At 40.7% G+C, this 26,412-nt stretch overlaps 1 pseudogene; it reads left to right on the forward strand.

Annotated features, from left to right (window-relative positions):
- The first annotated feature begins 19,611 nt into the window (after positions 1-19,611).
- Positions 19,612-22,978, forward strand: LOC125486904 (annotated as a pseudogene).
- Positions 22,979-26,412: the final 3,434 nt, after the last annotated feature.

The raw sequence follows: 26,412 nt of genomic DNA on the forward strand, positions 1-26,412 counted from the left end.
TCCCATCTGCTACTCATGATCCGTATCCTGTATTCCCTGCCTGTTCATGGATCTATGTAAATGCCAACAATGCCAAAGTATCTGCTTCTGCCACCTCCAGTGGCAGTGCATTTCAGGCACCTACCACCCTCCGTATAAAACACTTTCTTTGCACATCTCCTATAAACTTTCTCTTTCCCATCATAGACCACTGCCCCTGAGTATTTGACATTTCTACCGTGGGAAAAAAGACTCCAACTATCCCTCTGTCCATTCATCTCATAATTTTGTGCACTTCTATCAGGTCACTCCTCAGTCTCCAACACCTGTCAGAAATAATCCAAGTTTGTCCAATCTCTCCCTATAGCTCTTACACTCCAATTGAGACAACATCCTGGTCAATTTCTTTTGCACCCTCTACAAAGCCTCGACATTCTTCCAATAGTGTAAAGACCAGAACAGCACAAAATTCTTCAAATGTGGCCAAACTAAAGTCTTATAAAGGTACAGCATGACATTTTACTCACTTGTGTTGGCAATTTCAGGGAGCTATGGGCTTGCTCCTCCATGACCTGCTATTTACTATATGCTATCTTCCTGCATTTGATCTCCTGAAACGCATCATCGCACTTTTATTCAGGTTATACTTCATCTGCCGTGTCTCTGTCCAACTTTCCAACCAATGTGTATCCTGCTATAGCCTTTGACAACCTTCGTTACTATCCACAGCTCCACCAATTTTTGTATGGTCTGCAAGTGCACTCATTACACCACCTAAACTTTCATGTAAATCGTTTAAGAATATTAAAAACAACAGGGCTCCCAGCACTGATCCTTGTGGAACACCACTGCTCACAGACCAATAATCAGGAAAAAGCACTCATCTACAACCAACCTCTGACTTTTAAGACTAAGCCAAAATTGTAACCAATTTACCAACTAACAGTGGAACCCATGTGATGTAATCTTCTGGACCAGCATACCATTAGAAACCTTGTCGAATGCATTCGTAAAATCACGGTGCTGTTAGAGCCTCATCATCTTCGTCACCTCTCAAAAAACCGAATCAAATTTGTGAGACCAGATCATAGAAAGAGATTTGTGTTTGTGGAGATCAATTACAACATTCACAGGATATCACGGTTGAGCACATAATAAACATTCGGAAACTGACCGAGACCAAACAGACAAAAATATGATGCCGATAGCATGTCAAAGGCTACGCATTCTGCAGTGAGTAACTTGTCTATTTTCCATGTACCTTTGATCCATAAGTGTCAATTCAAGAGCCTGACTGGATGCGGCCAACTTAGCTGCAGGACAGCATCGCCAAAAGCACACAGAATGATTGGCATCATTCAGGACAAAGCAGCATGCTTGGTAAGGACCCCGTTTACCAACTTAATTGTACACTTGCTTCATCACCGGCATGCAGTGAGAGCAGTACCCACTAAATGCAAAATCACTCACAATGGGTCTTTAATCATCATCTTGCAAACGTATCGCTCACAAATCAATTCAAAATGACTAAACCCAGTGAATTCATTTGTGCAACCTCTGGTAGCAAATAATAAGAAATCTAATTCCTTGCCCTAATCTTGAAGGTATTCGTGACACCGTACATTAGTTGAGGTTTTGAGACCCGAGTAGTATCTTTCCAAATCTTCCTGTGTTTACGGATGACGCACAATTGGCTTAAGTTGTTTATGCCGAAAATGACACATGTTCTGAAAAACTTCAGACATAAATTATAAGCCTTGATTAGGTTGAATTTCAATTTGTGGCCCATAATGAGTTAAAATAATGAGATTTTTTTTATTGTATTACCTGAGCTTTAATCATCCTTAAAGGAATAACTTCTGGGAATTGAATCGTCACATCTATAACTGGACAGATATGCTGATGTCCTGCTTTTTTTTTCAGTAATGGCCTCACACAATCTACTGACACTCTGCTGAATGCATCTTGAAAACCTGATATGGGTACAAAATGTGCTGATTTAATTATATGTTGCATTTAACTGTCACCTGGCAGGCTTTACGGAACTGAAAGACATCATTATACAAGTCTTGAGCAAGTGAGATACCAGTTCATTGATGCCTGCCATAGGGATTTCCTGTGCTACTGGCATATCTCCTTCACACACCTGGGCAAACCACTATTCGAATGTCCAGGCAATTATTCGCCATCCAGAGGTCTGTGAGGATGTCTCCACTTCTTCATCTGATCCCAGTTTTTTTTAATGCAATTACACGCTGGAATTATTTCAGCCTCCGCTTCAGTGTGAGCTGCCTATGCTAACTTATTTAACACTGGGTCTGCTTCCAGAGTGTCAATTAATAAAAGCATGCCAAACACTTCAATTTCACCACTTTTTGGCAGGATTCATGCAAACATAAACATTTCCTCAATAGGTTTCAAATCATGACCATATTCTACGCTGCCTTCCCTCCCCTGCTTCAGTCCCCAGCTATATCATCATCTCACATCTTCTGTTTCAATTGCATCATTTTAAAATCATACTGATTTATCTCATGCTGCAAGTTTAATTCAAGGTTTTGTACTGACATTCTTTTGATTTCCATTTCCCTTTCCTTGTCTGTTTCTGCCTTTCCTTTGTCCTATTCCGCACTTGGGAATTCCATCTTCCTGTCTTACTTCTCTATCTCCAGCTTTCTAATTCATTTTGTCTTCACGTTCCAGGTTCCAATTTAATCATCGATCGAGATCCTGATTTCGATTTACCACGTTAACTCTGTTTTTTCCTTCACAGATGCTGCCAGGCCTTAAAAACTTCAAAACCTTAAAAACTCTATGTTTCTATAATTTTAACTTCTTTCTGAAAACCTGAAATCACTGTCCCTTAGGCCTTGTTTGATCTGCTAATGGAATCAACGTTTCTGTGTCTGCCGTGAGTCAACTTACCACTATCTCATATACCTCTGCAAACTGGCCTGTCAGTCTCCTGTACTGCAATAAGAATAGGACCAGCAACTCCAAATGAACATAATTGCTCAAATATCTAGTATTTGGAACTATTATGTGAACTTTCCGTGGCACCCTCTTGAGCCCGCATTGGCCATTCTAGGAACGTTAATTAAAACTACCTTTGTCAGTCTCGTAATGGCCTAAGCAGAGAATCTATAAATTGCCAGCACGAATTCTTGGATCTCATACACCATGCCTCAGTTGATGAAATGTACTTCCTAATCTTTTAATCTCAATAAAGAAAGCTGCAACCTACTGAACCTTCCCTCATAAGAAAAATCTTTCATTCCAGAAATCGGCTGATTGAAACTTGCCTTGATATCTAGACTATCTTTCTAACTGAAGAATCCAAAAGTACACACAGTTCCTCAGTTGCACCTCCCCAATGTCCGGAGTGTTTGGAGCAAGAGTTTGCTGATTGTTCTGCTCCACCCACTTGCACTAAAGACCAGTATTTTGTCTGCCTTCCCACTTACTTCCTATATCTCCATGCTGACAGCTATTTGAGCACACACAGCAGAGCATTCATTTCCATCTGCTCTGCAACATTCTGTAGTCACTCTCCAGTTAATTAACATACTGCTGTCCTAGTCTTCTTGCTACAGTAAACAACCTCACACTTCCTCACATTGTACTCTGGCATTTCCAAGTTGGAAAGCTGTAATCAGTGGATTGCCTCAGCTATCAGTGCTGGGCTCTCACTCTTGAAAGATCAAAATTAATACTCTGAAAGTCTTAGATATGATGACTGCAGAACAAATGGATCCATTTAGCAAAGGCTTCCAAAGTTTCTTGGAATCTGGGCAGTTCCCAGTGATGGAAAAGAAATAAAAGTTTCACTTCTATTAACAGTGCAGTGAAATACAAAGTGATAATGATAGGCTGCTATAAGCGATAACAACAGGTAAGCGAACTGTTTGGATCTAAATCATGTAGGGATCGAAATCTAGAGACTGCAGAAGAAGGATATTTCTCTCTCTGTCTCTCTGCAGTGAAGTAGTGACTACTTGAAGTAACGAATCAGTCACTGAAAGACTTCACAATTATTGTCTTCCACGAAGAATTGAAAGAATCTGGAAATAAGGAGATTGGAGAACAGAAGGAAGCACAAATGACACCTCACCACCTCGGTGTTATTGAAATGTTTTTCCCCAGTATTTTGTCTCATATGAATGCCCATGCAAGTTTGACTGTGTCTGAATGCACATAAGCATAAATGGCTGTGAAGGGTATTAGAGTTTCAACTAATAGATTTATACGTTGTTAGTTCATAGCCCATAGCTGGTGGTTCCAGTTTATTTATTAGTAAGGAATATTACTTCTTGCTGATTACAGAAACCTGTTCAGTGTGTTCTGTTAACCTGAGTCCATCAAGCAGGTAAAGTAAGGACCTGGGTTTTCTTTGATTAAGTCTTTAACTTAAGTGAATACCTGGGATTAGAGGGCTCATGTATTAACGCATTTTGCCACGTGGGAAAGGACAAAAGATTGGGTGGTATGGTAGGGATTTTGTTGAAACAGGGATAACTGGGATTTGGGTGTGGAATTAGCTTGTGATAAATCTATAGAAAACATTAGTTTCTGTACTGTTCCATTCTTATACCATATCCCGTCTTATATTTATTTTCCTCAAAGTTCTTGTGTAGTGATTGGAACCAGGGTCAAGTGGATCACATTGACTATGAGATCCTTGATTGGGGTTGTTAACCTGGCCAAAACAGGGAGCCTTGGTTGACAGATGAAAACAGGAGATTCAGAATGTTTCCTCAGCTTGGGGACTGGCTTTGAGCTGGCTGGTCAGAACAAATATACCACACGCATGTAAATAAAGAGTGACTTGGTGATAGGTTATGGCGTCTGTGCAGTTATTTCAACTTCTCACTGGAACTGCTTAATCCTTATTTAACACTTACTGCTCCCCTCACCCTTGGGCCTTTGACCCAGGTAATGAACTTAGTGGTATTGCCCTTTCAATAACGTCCATAGGTGCAGGCCAGATATTGATTTTAAAATTGTAAAGTCACTTAGATGTACCATCAGTACAGGTTGGCTGAACAACACACCTCGTGCCTCATGTGTTTTAGCCCCAATTTCTCCTAATCCCACATGCCTTACTGCCTCCTGTATTTCCTTTTGGTTGCTGTTACATTGTGTAATGTGTACTATGCACTTGCACAGGGCCTTCCTGGGTACCTGCAACATGCCTAGGCAACTCTGGGGTTATGTAGAAGAATGGGTTCAGACGCAGTGTTGAGTTTTCCTTAGTGTCTTCTGTAATGACAGCACTGTTTTATCATTCTGCGTTATTGACTTTGAATGGAAGTGGGAGAACAGACTATTTTAAAGCCAAGGAAGCGCTGCACTCTGGAAGTAGTGGGGCTTGATTTCCAGTGCATTACCCCAGTGAGGTATATCAAAGTTTGGGCACTCTTGTCGATGTCAATTCTGAAATGAAACAATGACGATTTGGATGTGGTATTAGTAAATGACACAGCAAAGGAAAAGGCCACCTTGTGTACTGCACTTAGGAAGTGGCAATGGAAACTGTAAAGGGATTCCTGCAGTGATGTCACTGATACTCTTTGGTAAACTTTCAAAACTCAGGTTGAAATTGTTTGATAAACTGGATGCAGCATTGTTGCCAGAGCATGGCAAGGCACTTGTGTTTAGCATGAATACAAGGGAGATCATGAAATCCAGGCAGTGGTAAATGGAATAAAACCGAAAGGAACAAAAACAAAGTTGCTAGGCTTCATCAGAGGCTGCACAGAGGATGTTACCCAGCGTGGGAACAAAACATCTATGAAACAAGAAACCAGCTCGGCGAGCCAACCAACCGCAACAACCTCAACATAGAGTTTTATAGCTCAGACGGAGGTCATTTGACCCATCGTATCTGTGCCAGCTCCCGAAAGAACTACCCAATTATTCTAATTGTACAGCTCAATCTCCATAGCCCTCTAATTTCATCACTTTCTTCACAATTCAATATTGTCCCTACTTTAGTGTCAGCTGCAAATTCTGAGATTTTGCCCTCAACATCCAATTCCAAAAGCAAAGTTCCCAACACTGATCTCTGGGGATCACCACTTTCAACTTTTCTCCAATCTGGGAAATTCATAAATATACCTATCCCCTGTTTTCTATCTTTTACCCAACTTCTAACCTATACTACCAAGGATCAATCAACCGCAAAGCTTTTTTTTAAATTTGCTCAACAATGTGCCATGTGGCGCTGTATCAAATGCTTTCTGAATTTCTAAATGTACATCCTCAGCACTACCCTCAGATCCTACCTGTGTCACCTCATCAAAGAACTCAACAAATTTGTCAGGTATGACCTTTCTTGATCAAGCCATGTCGACTGTCTTGTTTTACCTTACTTTTCTCTCAGTTTATATTCACCATATTCTTTCTTATGGCTCCATCCCTTTTCCCACTAATTCCTTCAAGCTGTCAGGTCTGTTTTTTCCTGGCTTATCCTTTGCCCCTTTCTTGAACAATGGAGTCACATTTGCAACCTTCCAGTCCCCTGGGACTAATCCTGTGTTCAGAGAGGCCTGAAAAATGTATGCCAAATATGCAGGACGCAAATTGGGGGACAGCACAGAGAGTGACATTGACTAGAAACTTCCTTCCCATGATCCTGCTGGAAATTGAGACAATGCAAAATGTCGGCATGAACAGGGATACAGTATCGTAGATTTTATTAAGAAAACCATACAATCCAAGACTAAGGAGGACATCCTGAACTTGTCTAAGACACTAGATTGGTCTCAGATGGATCACTGTGTCAAGTTCTGGGTGCCATGTTTTTGGGAAGGAATTTAATGGATTGCGGAGAGCACAGAGGATGTCTCCGAGAATGCTTCCTGGGATGTCAAACTTCAGTGTTAAAGATACATTGAAGAACGTGCTAGTTCATTTGAAACAAAGAAGACTGGAGAAAGATCTGACTGAAGTGATCAAAATCATGAAAGATCTGGGCGCAATATATCGGGAGAAAATATACTGACTCGAGAAAAGATCGAGAAAGAACAGGCACATATTGAAAGGGTTTATTTAAATGGAAGAGTCCTGTTAAGAGGAATAAGGTTGTTACACAACATGTGGCAAGGGTTTGGAATGCATTCGCCAAGAGCGAGTATTCTTTCCTGACACGTTCAGGAGGGCACGACATGGTTAGTTGAAAGACAACAATGTACATGGCTACAGAGAGTAAGCCAGAGAATGAAACTAAGTGAGATGTCCTTTGGGAGAGGCAGTACAGCCAATAAGGGCTGATAGACCGAATTCTGTAATGTAGCCATTGTGTGATTGAGTTATTAATACTGAAGCAGTTTTGACTAGTAACAGCGATCACAGTTAATGCCATGAAGTTACGATAGAGAACTTATCCATGGAAATGATTACACATGGAACAAGCCGATGCACTAGGAACAATCCACCAAGATGCTAACCAAATTAATTCGATGACGTTATTCTCAGTGCAGATTCCTCCTTACATTGTTGGTCCCACACAGGGCTAATAACTATCATATGAGACAATTTCTCTTGATTGGTCAAAACTCTTCTCATTCCAGACGTCTTGGTTCTTCCTTAAAGCATGGTATACGTCCTTTTTTGATTTTGCAGGCTTCAATCAAAGTGCCTTGGCAGTGACTATGATGGAGGCAGGGCTTAATGGAAGTATTGGAAAGACAGTTGGAGCGCTATTAGAAAAGAATGTACAGTTTACAGGGAAATGGCAGGAGAATGGCACTCACAGAGAAGTGCATTCAGAGAGCACCACACCATCCCGCCGCAACCTCACACCCTCCCCAACCTCAACCCCCACCCCCCACCCCCTACGACATGATGGTCCAATGGTGTCCTTCTGTCTTGCGACAATTCGGTGATTTTCTGACCTGTGGTCTCTGCAGTAAAATTATTCTGAATGCCATTGGGAAGAGGACATCAGTGGAAAGTAACTTGGATGATCTGGGCTGTCATTTCAGTGTCGTCAGTTTCAAGGAACTGTTCTAACCCGGTTCCCCTTCAATAGTCACTCACTTCCCGGGATGAGAATTGTGACCAGAGGCTTTCCCCTTTTTTTCCCTGCTCTCTCCACCTGGATGCCTGAGAGTAGCTGCCACTAGATGCCTCTGCCAGAGCAGCTCAATGAACACTCTCAGCTACTTGATGAATCTGCCCTTATGGTGAACGCCGACATGATTAAATCTGAAACAGGAACAGAAATTGCTGGAGGAACTCAGCAGGTCTTGCAGAATCTGTGGGGAAAGAAACAGAGTTAACATTTTGAGTCCGGTCAAATCTGAAACAGCGAGACACGATCTTTCTTCAATTAGGAGTTGTTTCGTGTGCTGAGGTGACAAACCTAACTAGATAAGCTGCAAGGAAAACGTATCAATACACTGATGGCATTCCAGATGCTAGTGATGGATCCTCTCATAACCATAGATTCCACTTCAGTCTGTAAATCAGGGGTGTCTCCAATCAATTGGGCCCAGCACACACAAAGGAGATTCCCTGAGCTGGGGTATGTTACTGTCAAAGGGAAATCGGGCTATCATGTTAACTTCTAGATGACACTTCCTACAAAGTGAGAGGGAGCTGCTTGAATAGATGCCTCTCTGTCACTTCCCATATAATGCATTATGCTCAAAAGAAAGGAACGGGGGTGTGTGTGTGTGTGTGTGTATATGTGTGTGTATGTTTATTGACAGCCTCATGACATAGTGAGTAGTTGGAGCAGTCTCATGGCTACTAAAACAGAGTAGATTCCCAACTTGGCCAAACAGTAAGGGATGCTGCGTATGGGACACATTGGCCAAGTAAAGCTCAGTAAATTGCAAACCCAAAAACTATCCACAGTACAAACACAACAGCCAGGTGCTAAAGGACACATCTCATCAGCAGTTCAACCAAACAAATGAATGCATAATATTAAAAGAAACAGACATTAGTATTGCTCAAAAAGGAGATCTCAAACGTTTTTACCCAAGTATTCCCCCCTTGTGTTACAGACAAAAGGCAGGAACTATGTCACAACTTAATTCAACAAACACATCATTATTTTACACTCAATGTATCAATATTTAATAAAAAGTAAACATTCATTACAACATTTACTTCTTATTTGACCTAACTTAACTTCAGCTTTAACTCACTTCATTTAATGTCACTTTAGTTAATGCATATTTTATACTAACTCTAACTTTATAGGTTTGGTTTGAATCAAATATGACTCTGACTCAAGTGAAGTGCCCAATTTTGTTTTCTATGCAGATCTGGCCTTGTGCTTCTTTGTTCTGTGTGGTCTGGGAGGCTTCTTCTCAGAAATTTTATTTGTTCTGTTAATTTATCTGAAAATGTGCTCCATCCCATAAGTATATCTGGCACTCAACCAATGAATTGATCAAAGCCTGACCACATTGTTCTCTTCCAGCCAATGTAATTTACCATTAAACAACTCTCAAATGCTTATAGTAAACCATAAACAGCCATATTCCATGCTGTATTCTAGGTAGTAGTGGTGCCAGTATGCCTAGACACCACCATGACATGTCCCTGACTTGGTCAACACAGGAAACTGCAGGTCACAACAGGTCCTGGCTGCAGTTTTAGCTGAAGTCAGAGTTTAAACTAGCTTGACCAAAATTGCTTGGTTGTACCTCTTAACCAGTTTCACAAACCTTTATACTGCCAACCATCTGATCACAATCCCTCCTCATGGTCCTGGAGCTCCAAGTGAAATGGGCCACGTTCTCTTTCAAAGCTTTCTGAGTCTAGTCAAACTAACAATTAATGTATGACGAGTATTCTCCTACGTAACATAAATTTCATGTATAACTGTTCTGTTCGCTCTCTTTTCCATTTCACAAATTGAAGTGTACAGGGATCACACACTTCTAACATAACAAGATACTAGTGATTACATTGAACACCCTATGTCTTCCTTTGGTTTATATGAAAACATCCAGTTTTCCCAGAATCGAATAACACCTTATACACTGAAGGACTTACTTTATCTACAATTGAATGGATTCCTCAATATCTAGGAGACAAAAATGTACCTGATTGATGGACCGAAAGCATAATCTGTTGCCCCACCTTATACTCTATAAAATTCACTTTACCATTACAACAAGACTTGCTGTATTTCTTTTCGTGTCCCTTTTCAAGGGATGCTGACATCTGAGTTGCTTTGATTTTGTCCAGCAATTGCTGTACAGTTTTCCCATGACTAAGAGTGACAATTCAGGTTCAGAAAAGTTCAACTCTAAAAGAGGTTGATTCCCTTTATGGAACGGCATGCCATCAAACCATGTGGAGTAAATCCAGTTGAATGAGAATGCATTTCATACTATCATTTGAACAAATGGTAGTATGCTGTTCAATGTAGCATTGTTTTGAGATAGTCTTTCAAATTATGCTTTTTTTAAAGTAGAATTTATCCTTTTTTCTTATCCCACTTGATTGAGGATGAGAGGTAATATAGAGCCTTGGATCGACCCCCAAATAAGGTCATAACATCTTGCATTACTTGAGCAGTAGAATGATCTGATTCTACACTGCTCAGGAATCCCCATCTAGTAAACACATATAGCACCAGGGTGTCAGTTGTTGCATTAGTTGTGCTGTTTTTGGTAGGGAATGCCTCAATCCATTTATTAAATGTATCAATTATCGCTGGGATGTATCCATATTCTCCCCGACATGATGGCAAAGAACCAATACTCTATTTGAAAATTACTCCAAGGGCCTTTAACTGGTCTTGTGTGCCTGAATTCCCCTTTACCTCCTTACCTATTAGGGTTATTTTGAGCATATAACAAACAATTATCCACAGAATACAAGCAGAAACTGAAAAGTGAGGATCTGGTACAGAAAGTCACAGAGTGCTGGTCTGAGGTAACAGTCAACGTGACTGCTTGGAATCAGCGAACTGGTCTATATTCAAGAACTCAGCAACCAACCTAAACGAATATGCCACTACGGACTTCATAAGTAAGTGTGTAGATGGCTGCGTGCTGAAGAAGTTAATTTGAGTGCTCCCCAACAATAAAACATGGATGAATCTGGAGGTCCATACCTTACTGAACTCCAGGTCTGAGGCATTCAAATCAAGTGATCCTGTAAACGGCGGCTAATCAAATTTTCGCTGTGCTCATGTGAGTATGTCTGACAATAGAGCTAAAGCTAATTCAATTCAATTTGACTCTTTTTATATAGATGTACTATAGAAAGCATCCTAACTGAATGCATCACGGTGTGGTATGGCAAGTGCTCTGTCCAAGACCGCAAGAAATTACTCAGAGTTGTGAATACAGCCCAGTCCACCAGACCAACCTCCCATCCATTGACTCTGTCTATACTTCCCAAGGCCTTGGGAAAGTAACCAATATAATGAAAGAGTCCTCCCGCATCAACTATATTCTCTTCCACCCTCTTCTGGTGGGCATAAGATACAAAAGTTTGAAAACACATGCCAACAGATTCAAGAAAAGCGTCTTCCCCGCTGTTATCAGACTTTTGAACAGATCTCTCAAAAATCGAAGTTTAACTGTCTCTGCACCTTCTCTGTAGCTCTAACACTATATTCTGCATTCTGTTCTATGACCCTGATGCATTATGTATGATATGATTTGCCTGGATAGCAATATTTTCACTGTAACAATAATAAATCAAATCAAGTCAAAAGCATTGCAAAAGGTTTTGAATCTGTTGCAGCGACCTCTTGTGGAAGGGGAGTTCTGGGTCTGACACTTGCAGTGCTGGAGTTGTAGCTAAAGCCTGTGTTAATTCAGAACCAGCCTATGTGCACAGTTCACTTCGCTGCCATAGGACATTCTTCTTCAAATGACCTGATAAAGGAGAAGCTTTGGTAGCAAAACCATCAATATAATTTCTGCAATAGCCCACTAATTTCAAAAATGCTTGAAGTGATTTTACATTTTTAGGGAGGAGAAACTGTACATTAGATTCAATATGTTTCTTTCCAATTTTGCGCTTGCCGTGGGTTACAACAGTGCCATGTACACCACGTGAGAGTTCATATATGGCGCCTTTATATTAAGTCCTAATGAAGTGAAGAGCGTCAATAGTTCATCCAATAATTGTTGATATTTCTCTCCAGTTTCAGTTTGTAGATTGTCTTCATCTCTGAGATGAAGATCATCTCCAGACTGGATTAAACAATCTGTTGGTGAAAATGTCTCCTACCCTTGAAGCAATCTTCAACGAAAGATAGATGGAGAGTTGGGGTAAAAAAAAATCCGTGTATATTGCTGATCTTGAAATGTAAATGCAAACTTATATTGACATTGCTGACTTATAAAAAAGACCAAACACATTACTGATGTAAAGACCAGAAAAATATTTTGCTTGTGGAACTTGTTTCATCTTGGTCCTGGGACTAGTTGCTACTGTTGGTGCTATTAATGGAGTCCTTTTATTCAACTCCCTATAATCAATCATCAGTCGCCAAAAACCATCTGGTTTCTTAACTGGTCAAATGGGAGAATTATTTGTTGAAGCTACACGTCCTCAAATTCCATGTTCTAGCAGTCTTGCAATTCCCTTTACTACATCTCATTCAGCGTGTTTAGGGAAACCAGCACTGCTTTCGAGGTTTTAGCTCAGAGCCTTCTATAAGTACTTCCCTGGCATTCGACCACAGTCGTGCTTATGTGTTGCGAATGCACCTGCATCTTTAGTAGTAAGCTCTTGTACGATTAAATAATTGGAAATGATTTACTATAGGAAGAACGTTGTTAAATTTGAAAGGGTGCAGAAAAAGAATGTTACCAGGACTGGAGGGCTTAAGCTCTAGGGAGAGGCTGAATAAGCTGGGTCTTTTTTTCCTGGAGTGTTGGAGGCTGATGGGTGACCTTATAGAGCATGACAAAATATTGAGAGGCATAGATAAGGAAAACAGACAAAGTCTTTCTCCCAAGGTAGGGGAATCCAAATATAGGCAGCATATGTTTAAACTGAGAGGGGCAAGATTTAAAAGAGAATGGAGGGACAACTTTTTCACACAGAGGGTGGTACATATATGGAATGAGCTGCCAGAGGAAGTGGTAGAGGTGGGTATAATGCCAATTTATAAGTTGGAGCTAGAATTCCCCAACTTTACAGACCTTGCCTGAATAGGTTCCCGTGCATATCCCTATTGGTGCCTCATTTATATCAACCATCTGCTAGATGTGACAATTCGCTAAATTAAAAGACAATTTACATTATATTTACATAACAATTGGAACCCAGAATATGCTCTGCTGTTTGAGGAGGTTGTATGAACATGGCTGGGTGATAACAAAGCATACTATCCAACTTATATGATGTTGGATCCATTTCAAATACATGTTGTAAGTGTCCAGTAAAGCCACTAAAAATCATTGTCCCTTTCTTTCACAAAGATAAACAAATGTCTCTAGATGCGTTAAGGGTAGTGCAGGAATCTCCTGTGACCCTTAGGAATTCGACAGGGCAGCCTCCATCTAACAAAGGTCACCCTACACAATCCAACCAACCTAGAGAGGCCTAGCACCATCATGCCCTTGAATTCACATCCAGTAACGCTGAATAAAGAGAAGCAGGCTCCTCCACTTCGCTTGCTGGAGCCTGTGGCCCTGATCCTTTTGTAGCAAAGCTCTGTATCCGTGTCCTGGTTAATGTGAGGTTTTGCATTTTGGTAAGACAAACCAGGCAGGAATTACAGTTAATAGCAGTGGAGTGCTGTTGAAGAGCGACCTAAGAATGCAAGTACATAGGGTGGGACAGAGGGCATTTGAAACACTTGCTTCCATTCGTCAGAGCATTGAGTATAGCCATTGGGACGTCATGTTGCAGCTGTACAAGACATTTGTGCAGCCATTTTAGAATACTGCGTACAATTCCAGTTGTCCTACTATAGATCAAAATATTGAGAGGTATACATAAGGAAAATAGCCAAGGTCTTTCTCCCAAGGTAGGGGAATCCAAATATAGGTGGCATATGTTTAAACTGAGAGGAGCAAGATTTAAAAGAGAACGGAGGGACAACTTTTTCACACAGAAGGTGGTACATATATGGAATGAGCTACCAGAGGGAGTGGTGGAGGCGGGTACAATGCCAACTTATAGAAGACATTTCGACAAGTACATGGACAGGAAAGGATTAGAGGTCTATAGGCCAAACACTGGCAAATGGGATTAATTCAGTTTAGGGTATCTCACAGTATGGACGAGTTGGACTGAATGTTTGTTTCCGTGTTGTATGACTCTATGAGTCTGTTGTCTTTGTCCCTGTGCCTGTCCATGTGGGTACTGGCAAGGTGCTCTACAGTCCCGAGCGAAGTGACCCAGTCGACTGCAATTATAACGTTGCACCTGATGTCTAGTGAACCCTCTATCTGTACCCACAGGCACTATATATGGAAGCAGGAAACCTTGAGGATTAACACCACCACCTCTTCCTCTGCGTCCTTCATTTCTCTACACTGGACAAGAATGAGGACATTTTATGGGCAACATTTCCTATTCTTACTCCCTTTGTCTTTATTTACCTCCTGAACTTCCTTCTCCCAAGATCGAGCTATTCGCCTTGCTATCCACACCTCATCATATGTATTATCTTTGGGGTCAAAATTCTCAAATGATTTTTTTCCCCATTCCAAAGTGTGTGCTACTAAATGTCTTAACCAATGAGAACGATCATGTCCAGTTAACCTGTTACAATCTATATCCCAAAAATTTAAGAAAAATGAATACACAACTGACGTGCATAAGCAGTCGGATGCTTCCTTTTGTTTGTCTATTTAAACCTTCTATTGAAAGGCCCCTATTATAACCCATCACAGTTATTATAGCTTCCCTCCAATCCTCCAATTCCACTCACCCTTCATGCTGAGGAGGGTGTAAAGATCACAGAATCCACACACATTAGCATTCACTTTTTTCTTCTGCACCACCAAGCCCATATCATTGCTGACAAGTGCTTTCAAACAACACATAAAGGTCTGCTGTGTATTCAAAAGTGGGGATCTTTTTAACAATTTCCCCTAACTGTGCTACTGTAAGCAGGGTTGTGTGGGTAATTGACTGTGAATCCTCACCTCCCATGTAACTAGTGGTCACAACATTCGTTGAGGCAGGGGGAAGATCCTGGGGCTGCTGAGGGAATTGGTGCCTCCCAAAAGGGAGGTGGAGTGTTCCCAGTCATTGCCACATGCAGCATAGCGCCGGCTTTCTCTTGTAGCTCACCCCAATTCAGTCTGTAATCACCGTGTCCCTCAGACTGAACTGTCCCATCATCCCAAATGTGCACATCATTCCTTTTTGTACGGACAGATGAAATTTTAAGTTATCAATCTCCTGCCATGCCGCCACACTGATCGGTCAACCACAGAGATCCTATTTTCTCTGCCTACTTGATACAGAACAATACCAGTAGTCTGCAAATTCATGCTTTTTTTTTACATTCAGCTTTTTCACAGCACGTTTGGCCATATTTCATTCACTGTTGGCACACCATTGTTCTTGGTAAGCGTTCTCACCCTGAATCAGCAATTGGCCCATGTGGAACATATTTATCTGATTCCATTGCTCCTGTTTTGCCACTTTCTACGTAACCTTTCCATCTCTCCAAATAACTGCCCATTTTCCCAATGTAACTTTCAATTTTGTTCATGTGTTTTCTTATTTTCTACGTCTTTACCCCTTTAGTGATCCAACATTGAATCCAGAACCAAGGTGGAGGGCATGTCCCTGTCTACATCAATGATGCTGAGGTGGAGATGGTCGAGATCGTCATGTTCCTAGGAGTGATGATCACCAACAATCTGCTCTGGTCCACCCTGGTTGATGTTACAGTAAAGAAAGCACAACAACACTGGTACTTCCTCAGGAGGACAAGGAAATTTAACATGTCTATTAAGACACTTACCAATTTTGAGAGATGCACCATGGAAAGCATCCTATCCGGATGCATCATGGCTTGGTATGGCAAGTGCTCTGCCTAGGACCATAAGCAACTACAGAGAGTTGTTAACACAGCCCAGTCTATCACTCAATCCAACCTTCCTTCAGTTGACTCCATCTATATTTCTTGCTATCTCGGGAAGGCAAGCAATAAAATCAAAGACAACCCCCACCCACCCACCCAGTTATAATCTCTTACACCTCTTCGATTCGGCAGAAGATACAAACACTTAAGCGCACATATGACCCATAATAGGTGAGCAAGATAAAATGGGACCTGAATCAGACTCATCCGGTCGCATTGGCGCTGTTCAATGCACTGTTGAGCCACACTGGCACTCAAATGCATTTTTCAGTCACATTGACGTTGTTTAATCTACTTCTCAGTCACATTGGTGCTGTTAAATGCAATGCTCAGTCATTTTGGTTGCTGCTAATTTGCTGTTCAGTCACGCTAGTGCTGCTCAATTCACAGTTCAGTTGCATCGATACTATTTAATGCACTGCTCAGTCACATTGAAATATTAAGAACTGTAGATGCTGGACTTAGAGATAGCACACTGTGGAGCTGGAGGAACACAGCAGGCCAGGCAGATTCAGAGGAGCCGGAAAGTTAATGTTTCGGTTCGGGACCCTTCTTCAGAAATGGCATTTCTGAAGAAGGGTCCCGAACCGAAACGTCAACCATGTTCCTCCAGCTCTACACTGTGTTCAATCACATTGGCTCTGTTTAATGCACTGCTCTCACACTGGGACTGTTTAAAGCACTGCTCAGTCACCATGGCGCTGTATAATGTACTGCTCTGTCACATTACGCTTATTTAAGGCACAGCTCAGTCACAATGGCGCAGATTAATGCACTGCTCTCACATTAGTGTTGTTTAAAGCACTACTCAGTCACATTGATGCTGTTGAATGCGCTGCTCTCACATTGTGGCTGCTTAAAACTCTGCTCAGCTGAATTGTCATTGTTTAATGCAGTGCTCATTCATATTGGTGCTGCTTAATCCATTAAATTGATTAGCACCAAAATCTGTGGAACACTTTCTTCAAGATAGAAGTGAGTTGCAGAAATTCACTGACCTGACTGGCCTACATTGCACATTTTCAGAATGTCCTATCCACATAATCATCTGACTGGCAATCATGTTAAAACTCTGCTCCTGTTTTGAGACCACTTGGTTGTGTCCTACATTCCTGGCTCTACAGGCCAATTTCTCTCAGGTAAATCACTACTGAGCAAAATCCTACATTCTTGTTGAACTGCTGCAGTCCATGTGCTACAGGTCCACCCATTTTGCTGGGTAGGAAGGAAGTTTCTGCGTTTTGATCTGATGGCAGTGAAGGAAAGATGATTTAGTGTGCATCTTGGAGGGGAACATGCAGATGGTGATATTCACATGAATCCACTGCCCCTACCGTTCTAGATAGTAGAAGTCGCAGATGTGGAAACAATTGGAAGGAGCCATGGTGAACGAGTACAAAGATCCAATGGATGGAATGCATTCCTATTACTGAGCATCGGTGGTGAAGTGATACTGATTATGTGGTATAAATCCATAACGTTGACCCAATCATCTTTGACGTGCTGTTTGTTTTCGTCTTTTTAATTATTGTAATCCATTTCACCTCTGGTTTATCCCACGTTCTCACTCTCACTTTTCATTTATCCATCCTTCTGGTTTTAGATGTGGACTTGAACTCTCTTTACTCTGTCTCTTTGTATTCATTATTTACTGTTCAAAGTGTATGTTTGAGAGAGTCTTTCAGGTTTACATAGCTTGTTCCTGTGAGCAGATCAATGCAGATTTCAGATATTTGCCTTACAACTATGTCTGTCCAAGTCAGTGATAGTTAAGATTAAAAGCAAATGTGAGTGATATTTCTCCTTTGTTTGAACCTCTCACTTTAATAAATTATAATCGCTGTTTGCAGGATATGCTTTGACTGTCAACATATCTTCATTTGTTTAATGTGGGGAGCACCAGCTCAGGCAACATTTATTGCCCACCCATGAGCAATTCCATACAACAGAGTAGCTTGTTGTGAGTTCATTTAATAGTTTGGGACATTATTGTGGACCTGGAATCACAAAATGGCTAGGCCAAGGAAGAATAGCAGAGTACCTCTCTCAAAATACGAAAGAATCAGATAGGTTTTCATGGAAACTATTGCATTGACTTTTAAATCCAGGTATATTTATTGATTTTCAATATGACAGTATGCTGTGTTCGAATTTGAATGCAGATTCTCAAACAATTAGGCTGGAGCTTCAGACAATTAACCAGATGACATATCAGGGCGCCATTGCAGAAGCGGTTGACAACTCACAATTAAAATTTCAGGAGTCATTATTTAGCTATGGAGCTGGAGAAGAAAAATTTCAGTGGGTTCAGAATTGGGTGTCAGTTGAACAAATCTGAATGAAAACTATCCAGAAAAAAATGCAATTGAATAAGTGACTACCTATAACGATTTTCAAGTGTTCTCTAATTACTGTCACATCAGAGACAAAAGAACAGCGATCAAAGCCAAACTTCTGTTTGAAGGAATACGGGATGGTTAAATAAAGCAGAAATGGGGTGCCTATGACAATTGCTAGGGCGATAACGGGCAATTGAAACAGACTAAAAGATTCAGAGTGCAGTGCAAAAGTAAATAGGATCATTAAGAAAATAAAATGAGAAACCACTGACTCGTAAAATGCAAAGGAAACCTAAGTCCTCTATAGAATACGAAAGGTTAATGGAGTGGTAAGTAGTGGGTTCGCACTAACAATCAACCAAAAATGATGTCTATATATGCAGAGAGAGAGAGAGAGAGAGAGAGAGAGGCCAAGGCTGAGACGTTATCTGGGCTCCTAAAATCTGTTTGCACCCGGTAACAAACTGGCAGCAATGTAATTGACAAAGATCAGGTAGTTGAGTTACTTTAAGAATTGTGCATTGATAAACAGGACGGGCAGGAAAGGCATCTTGTTAGATAGTCTATAACGCACCAAGACTGGGGAGAGCTGGAGATGACGACTGTGCATGTAATGGCCATCATCCACTAAAATACTTTGGTAGCACCAAGAGACTGTCTTTCAATGTCGACGTCTGGAAGTTTTGGGATTTCCTGTTTCCTGTAATGCTTCTGACTGACTGGGGGTGTCAGAAGAATGAAGGGACCCTGCCAGAAATAAATAAAAAAATGAGAGCAGTACAACATTCATAGATTGTTAATCAATATTTAATATTCAAAAGATTATTTGAGGAAATTAGATACTTGAATTTATTTGAAACTAAACAAAACATAAAAAAATCTTAATGTGCTGTTGTTTATAAATCTGAATTGCAGCTTCATATTACTCTGTTAATAAGTCGGTCATTGCCAATGGATGTACCTTAGATTGCAACACCAACAACAAAAGTGAATATTAAATTCCAATACTGAACATAATCAGTTTGTAGATGTTTATATCATAATTAAGACAATACTTTGGGAGTAATGCCATGAGAAATTTGTGTTCGTGATTTAATAACTGCAGCTAAGATCAATTATTGACAATTATCATTATCTCTCCAAACATCCCTCAGATGCAGATATACAGTTGCAATCATCTACACACACAGGAGTGTGTCCTATGAGCAGATCTTATTGGCACGTCCTTAAACCCAATTTCTTGATTTCAAAACAATGAGAGGTGCAATAATTACTCAGATAGAAAAACTATATTACCCAATTCTTGCCATGTTTGGTGTTCCTGGTAAGTCCGTTAATTAATGTTTTGTAGTCACTGCTTATCTGTGAAAGTTTATTAATATAATAATGATTTCTCTACTGTTGTGTTTGTGATATTTTATTGTTATAATTTATTTATTGCCCATATCATTTGGTAAAGACTTAGTATAATTCAAGAAATTAATAAAATTCATGTGATCAGACACAGAGTTTCTCTAAATTTACAAAACCATCACTAAAACTAGATTTGTCCTTCTGCAATATCATCATCACTGGGTTTACAATTGGAGGGCTGGAGGTTCTGATGAACTGACATCCACAACTTTTGGATTATTCACCCGCTGACGTTTGCTACTGAGCGTTTCACTACCTGTGCAATGTTTTGTGTATGTTTACAGCTCTTCCTTACATTGGGAGTGAGCATTCAAGCGGCAAACCGTCCTCCACCTGGGTGAAGACTATGAAGTTTTGTTGCTGTTGCTAAGTGCTTTGGTGAAGCCGTTGGTTTTTGGAGTTGGTGAAGAATGAGTTCCTGTACCACTAAAGTCATTGCCATCTGAGCACATTGCCATCACCAACTTTTGCCACTAATGCAATCTTCCAAACTGCCAACTGTATGCATGCTTGCAATTTTGTTATCTGCAGGAGGATATAATGACATCCTGTCTTTGCTTCCTTGCTCTCGTACACTCAACATTAAATCCAGTTTCTCTGCCTCATTTTGATTAAATGTATTCCTTTGAGCAGCACTGACATTAGGAAACCTTTGACATTAGGAAACCTTTTTTTTCACTTTCATTGAATACTCTTGAGAAAATGTGGTTAAGACACCAGTGTGTTTCACTGTAGTATATGTTTTTCATTTTCCCACATTCCGATTACAATGGAAATTCTAATGTTTTGACTTTGTAATAGTGAGTGAATGGCAAAATGCTGTAGCATCATGAGTAATCTGACTTGTGATTTTTTTTTTCTCTCATGTGTTTTCTGCCTTTGACTTTTTTCTGTGCTAAAGGCCATGGGCTTGCAAAATATCCTCTGAAAGTCTGAGGGGATTTCCTGTGGTATAACTTGCCTACAGTATCAGTTTTTGCCACTGTGAGCCACTGGTGGAGGGGACAATGTTAAACCCCATGGCTGAGGTGGCTATTGAGCAATTTTGTTGTGGATGTCATCACATTTACTGAGCGGTGTTGACGCTGCCATCTAATAATGATGAGCATTCACTCACACTCCTGAGTTGTACTGGGTAAATGGTTGGAACTGTTTTTTTTAAATCATTCACAGAATGTGGGTATTGCTGACTAGATCAGCATTTATTTCCAATCCTCAATTGTGTACAGTGCTGTGAAGAGCCAACCGCAATGCTGTGGGTCTGGGGTCAAGTGTAGGCCAGATCAGGTAAAAACGGCTATTTTCTTCCTTTAAGGGCATTAGTGAGCGAGACAGACCATTCCAACAATGGCTTCATGATCGTCATTAAACTCTGGCACAGTGGGGTGGCACGGTAGTTCAGTGGTTGGCACTGGTGCCTCACAGCACCAGGGACCTGTATTCGATTCCATCCTTGGGTGATTGCCTGTATAGAGTTTGCACATCCTTCCAATGTTCACGTGGGTTTCTTTTGGATGCTCCAGTTTCCTCCCATGATCCAAAGTGTGCAGTTAGGTCGATTAGCCATGCTAAATTGCCCATAATGTGCAGGTTTGGGCAGGCTAGATGGACTAGCAATGGGAAATGCAGGGTTACAGGGATGGGGTAGGGCTCTATGGGATGGTCTTGGACTTCTGAGGTCAGTGTGGACTCAATGGGCCAAATGACCTGCTTCCACAATGTAGGAATTGATTATCTTAACTCCAGATTTTCATTTTTGCTGAATTCAGCTTCCACCATCTGCCATGGTGAGATTCGATCCATGCCCCCAGGACATTATCTGTGTCATTGGATTAATAGACTAGCACTAATACCAGCAGGCCATCGCCTTTCCTATTCTGGCTAGTAAAGACATTTCCAAGCTCCCAGTTTGCTCTGATTCCTGCTTTTAGTTGATGGTACATATGGTAAATTTCCACATTCTGCAACGGTGACCATTACGAGGATATACCAATATGCATGGATCCATGTTGGTTAAAATTCTGAAACATATGCATTAAGTTGTCGATTCCATTTGTAATGCCTCAAGTGATGAATGATGTGAATTAAATCAACAAATATGCATCAAATGCTAGATTTTCTCAATGCAGAGAAGTAATTAACTCATGTACAGAAGAATCACCTTAATTTCAAACACTATAGAAGCTGTAATGTATCTATTATGAAAACCAACTTTTCAATCCAGAGCTACTGCATGTTTCCAATTTCTAATTAGTTTTTCAAAGTATTTTCATGTCCACATTATTGATTTCTTTTTATTCCTCCAATTCCACCTATTGCACCCTCTTTCTTTTCCATTTGTAGCCAACATGGTGACTATTGTGATCCTTTCATGGGAGAAATGTGGCCTTTCCAAATGCATCACTGTTTATCTGATGGCCATGGCAGTGGCGGATCTAATGTGCCTCGTATTTGATGTCATTCTCCTTGAATTCCACAGTATTTAATACCTGGATTCATTCTTAGATTACACAGCTGTTTGCAGAATGAATTTCTTCTTAATTTTCATTTCTGTGGAATGTTCTGTCTGGTTAACTGTTGCTTTCACCTTTGATCGATATGTTGCAATTTGTTGCCAAAAGCTAAGAGCACAATATTGCACAGAAAAAACTGCAAAAGTGGTTGTAGCAATAATTTGAGGACTGAGCATTTTGGAAAATATACCAAGATATTTTGTAAGTGAACCTCAGGTGATCATTGACAATATTGCACGGCTCTGCATTGTGAAATCAAGCCGCTATACTGAACCTATATGGGTCACGTACTTATGGATTGATATCGTCATCCTAACTTTTATTCCGTTTCTCTTGGTTCTGCTGTTTAAGGTCTAACCATCAAACACACTTTACTGACAAGCAGGATCAGGAAGGCTCTTCGAGGCAGTGATAATGACCCAGAAATGGAAAGCAGAAGGAAATCCATTGTATTACTGCTGCTCATATCTGCAAATTTTATCTTGTTGTGGATGGTCATTCTTATTCATTTTATTTGTGCACAAATTACAGAAGTTGAATTCTTGCAGACACACTACAGTAAGCCTTTCGCCATCCTGGAACAAACTGGATATACGCTGCAGGATTTGGGCTCCTGCACAAATACCATAAGCTATGTAGCTTCCCAGGCGAAATTCAGGGAAGACTTAAAGATTCTGTTTAAATATCCAAGATAGTAGGAACTGCAGATGCTGGAAAATCTGAGATAACAAGGTGCAGAGCCCGAAATATCAGCCTTCCTGCTCCTATGATGCTGCTTGGCCTGCTGTGTTCATCCGGCTCTACACCTTGTTATCTCTGTTTAAATATCCTCTGGCTTTACTTATGAAGGTATGGAAGTAGCTGAATTGGCTGGCCTCAAGCAGAAACAAACTCAGAAAATTTATACTCAATTACTTCTAAGTCATACAAAATGGATAACAACCAATCAGCCAACTGTCATCCAGGAAACTCGGGGTCTGTTTGCCCAACCTTTCCAATTGCAGGATGTGTCCACAGTATCTGCTCTTAAGAGGTAGTCCATTAACTGGTGTCCATTGTCCTGTTACTATTTTCTTCAATTTCTCTGGGTATTCTGCAGGACTGCTCTGGTGCCTTCCACGGTTAATCATTCCTAATGGATGCTTGCACTTTTCCTTTGGTAAACGTCACTTTCTGATTGAAGGATTAAAGTTCCTCAATGGTTCCCCAAATGTCAATTAATCCACGTTATCCAACTCATTCCTAGAACTAGGCCTACAAATGTTCCTTATCTCCTTGAAGGGGAAACATACTGTTGTGAAAATTTTGCTGAACACACTCGAGAAAATCTTTTCTCTCACAGCCCTGTATACTTCATTATCCCAATCTACATTTACAGAAGGAAAGACTCCCATTCAAATCATTACCCTATTCTATCACTCCACTGAAATTCTTTTGCCAACTTGTCTGCTTGCATCTTTCTCACTAGTTTATTGCCTACAGAGTACTCACAACAATATGACTGCCCATTTCTGCTACTCAACTTAAACAAAATACAGCACCTTATAAGAATGTGCGTTAAATTTCATCTGCTGCCCACTCCAACAGCTTGTCTATACCTTCTCGAAGTTATATGTTGCCTTCCTCACAGTTTACAATGCTTCCAATTTTTGTGCAAACTGAAAGCTTTAAAATTGGCTCCTGTACAAGAAGCTCGAATATCTCAGGAAAAGCAAGCTTCTCAAAACTGACATCAGATAAACATCATAGCCAAAGTTCCACCATCCTGAAACACTCGTTAACCATTACTCTCTGTATATCGCCACTTATCCAATTTGCATTCCTGATGTTACTGCCCATTCTATTACATCAGCTCTACATTTGCTTACAAGTGTCTTACACAGCAATGTGTCAAATGCCTGCTCGAAATCCACACACACCTCTACATTTCCCTCATCATTCCTACTTCATTGAGTGACTCCAGTGACCTAGTTTAACAAGTTATTTTTTGTAAGAAAGATATGCTGTATCTCAATAATTAACTCACAAGAAGTCCATGCACTTAGTACTCTTGTCCCACATTTCTGCTTTTCGAAGTTTCCCAAACTCCAAGGTTCAAGTGAATACTCTGTCTTAGTTCATCATTTTTGAACAAGACTGTATTGCTTCCAATTCTCCACACTCTGCCACTACCCTGATTGCAAGGAAGACAGAAAACTGATTTCCATTCTCACTTCCTTGAACGTTTAGATGTATGCCACCCATTCATGAGACCTGTCATTTCCAAATACATCCTCCTTATTGACATTATACTGTCTTGCGACAGAATGTCATCTTCTTTCACCATGACCTGGTAGCATTTTCACCATGGTGAAAATAGACACAGAATATTTGCTCAGTACTTCAACCATTCCCTCTACCTCAATGGTAAAAACCAACTTTAGATCCAAAATCACCAGTCCTATCTTTCTTTGAGTCAGGCCCTTGTCTGGATAGAAGAATACATTTTGACTGAATAATCTGCACCAAGAATTCCCTAATGATTTAACACACTCTGTACAATGACAATGAAGTAGCTGCAGAGATTGTGGATGGATTGCTATTAATTTTCCAAAACATCCTTAGATGGGTGTAGGCAATTATAAGGGCATTTTTTCAAACTAGGGTGGAGATAAAGAATAGATACCGATATGTTACTTATCATAATGTTAGTCAATGAAAAAATCTTAGCGTACGACATAAAGGTTATAATAGCAGAGCATTTTACTGGCTCTGTGATTGGCACGACTTCCTTCCTAACCCATTCAGACCACCAAGAACCCAGATTCGATTTCAGCCTTGGGCAACTGCCTGTGTGGAGTTTGCGCATTCTCACCATCTCTGAGTGGGTTTCTGCCAGGAGTTCCAGTTTCCTCCCTCCAGCCCTCTCAAAGTGAATGTTAACATTGCATTTTCCTTCCTAACTGCCAACTGAACCTGCATGCTAGCCTTAAGAGAATCCAGAACAAGGACTCCTAAGTCCCTTTGTGGTTAAGATTTCTGAATAATTTCCCCATTTAGAAAATACACTATGCCTGTATTCTTCCTACTAAAGTGCATAACCTCACATTTTCCCACATTGAATCCCATCTGTTACTTCTTTGCTGACTCTTCTAGCCTGAACAACTCCTTCTGCAGCCTCCCCACCTTCTCAATACTATCTATTCCTCTACCTATCCATGTGTCATCTACAAACCTTGCAGGAATGCCCTCAGTTGCTTCATCCAGATCATTAACGTATAATGTGAATAGTTGTGATCCCAACACAGACCGCTATGGAACGCCACTAGTCACTGGCTGCCATCCTGAAAAAGACCCCTTTGTTTCTACCCTCTGCCTTCTACAAGTCAGCCAATCCTCTATCCATGCAAGTACCTTGCCCCTAACAAATTAGACTCTGATCTTATCTAGCAACCTACTGCGTGCAGCACCTTGACAAAGGCCCTTTAGAAATCCAAATACATCTGTCCACTAGCTCTCTATTGTCTAACGTGTTTGTTGCCTCCTCAAAGAATTCTGCCGGATTTGTCAGGTATGACCTCTCCTTGATGAAGCCGTGGTGCCTCAGCCATATTTTTCCAATGCATTTTCAAGTACTCCACAATCTCATCCTTAACAATGAGTTCTAAAATATTACAATTGACTGAGGTCAGGAAAACCGGCTTAGTTTCCTGTCTCCTGCCTCTCTCCCTTCTTAAATGGGAATGTTGCATTAACCAATTTACAGTCCTCTGCGACTCACCCTGTCTCCAGTGATTTCTGAAAGATCACCACCAACATATCCGCATATCTTCAGCTATCTCCTTCAGCACTCTGGGAGGCAGCCCATCTGGCCCATGAGATTTATGCAGTGTTTTCAGCTTCCCCAGCACCTTCTCCTTAGCAATGACCACAACACTCACCTCTGCCTTCTGGCTCTCTTGAAGGTCAGGTATGTTGCTGGTGTCTTCCAATTTGAAAACTGATTCAAAGTACGTATTCAGTTCATTCCATTCTCCATTGTTACTTCTCTCATTTTCTCGTAGTCCAATGTCACCTATAGTCTCAGTTTTAACTTTTAGGTATCTTTTTATTTTTAAAAAATGCCCTTGCAATCTTCTTTAATATTACT

The sequence above is a fragment of the Rhincodon typus genome, chromosome 35 (genome assembly GCF_021869965.1).
Source record: "Rhincodon typus isolate 14 chromosome 35, sRhiTyp1.1, whole genome shotgun sequence".
Classification (NCBI taxonomy): domain Eukaryota; kingdom Metazoa; phylum Chordata; class Chondrichthyes; order Orectolobiformes; family Rhincodontidae; genus Rhincodon; species Rhincodon typus.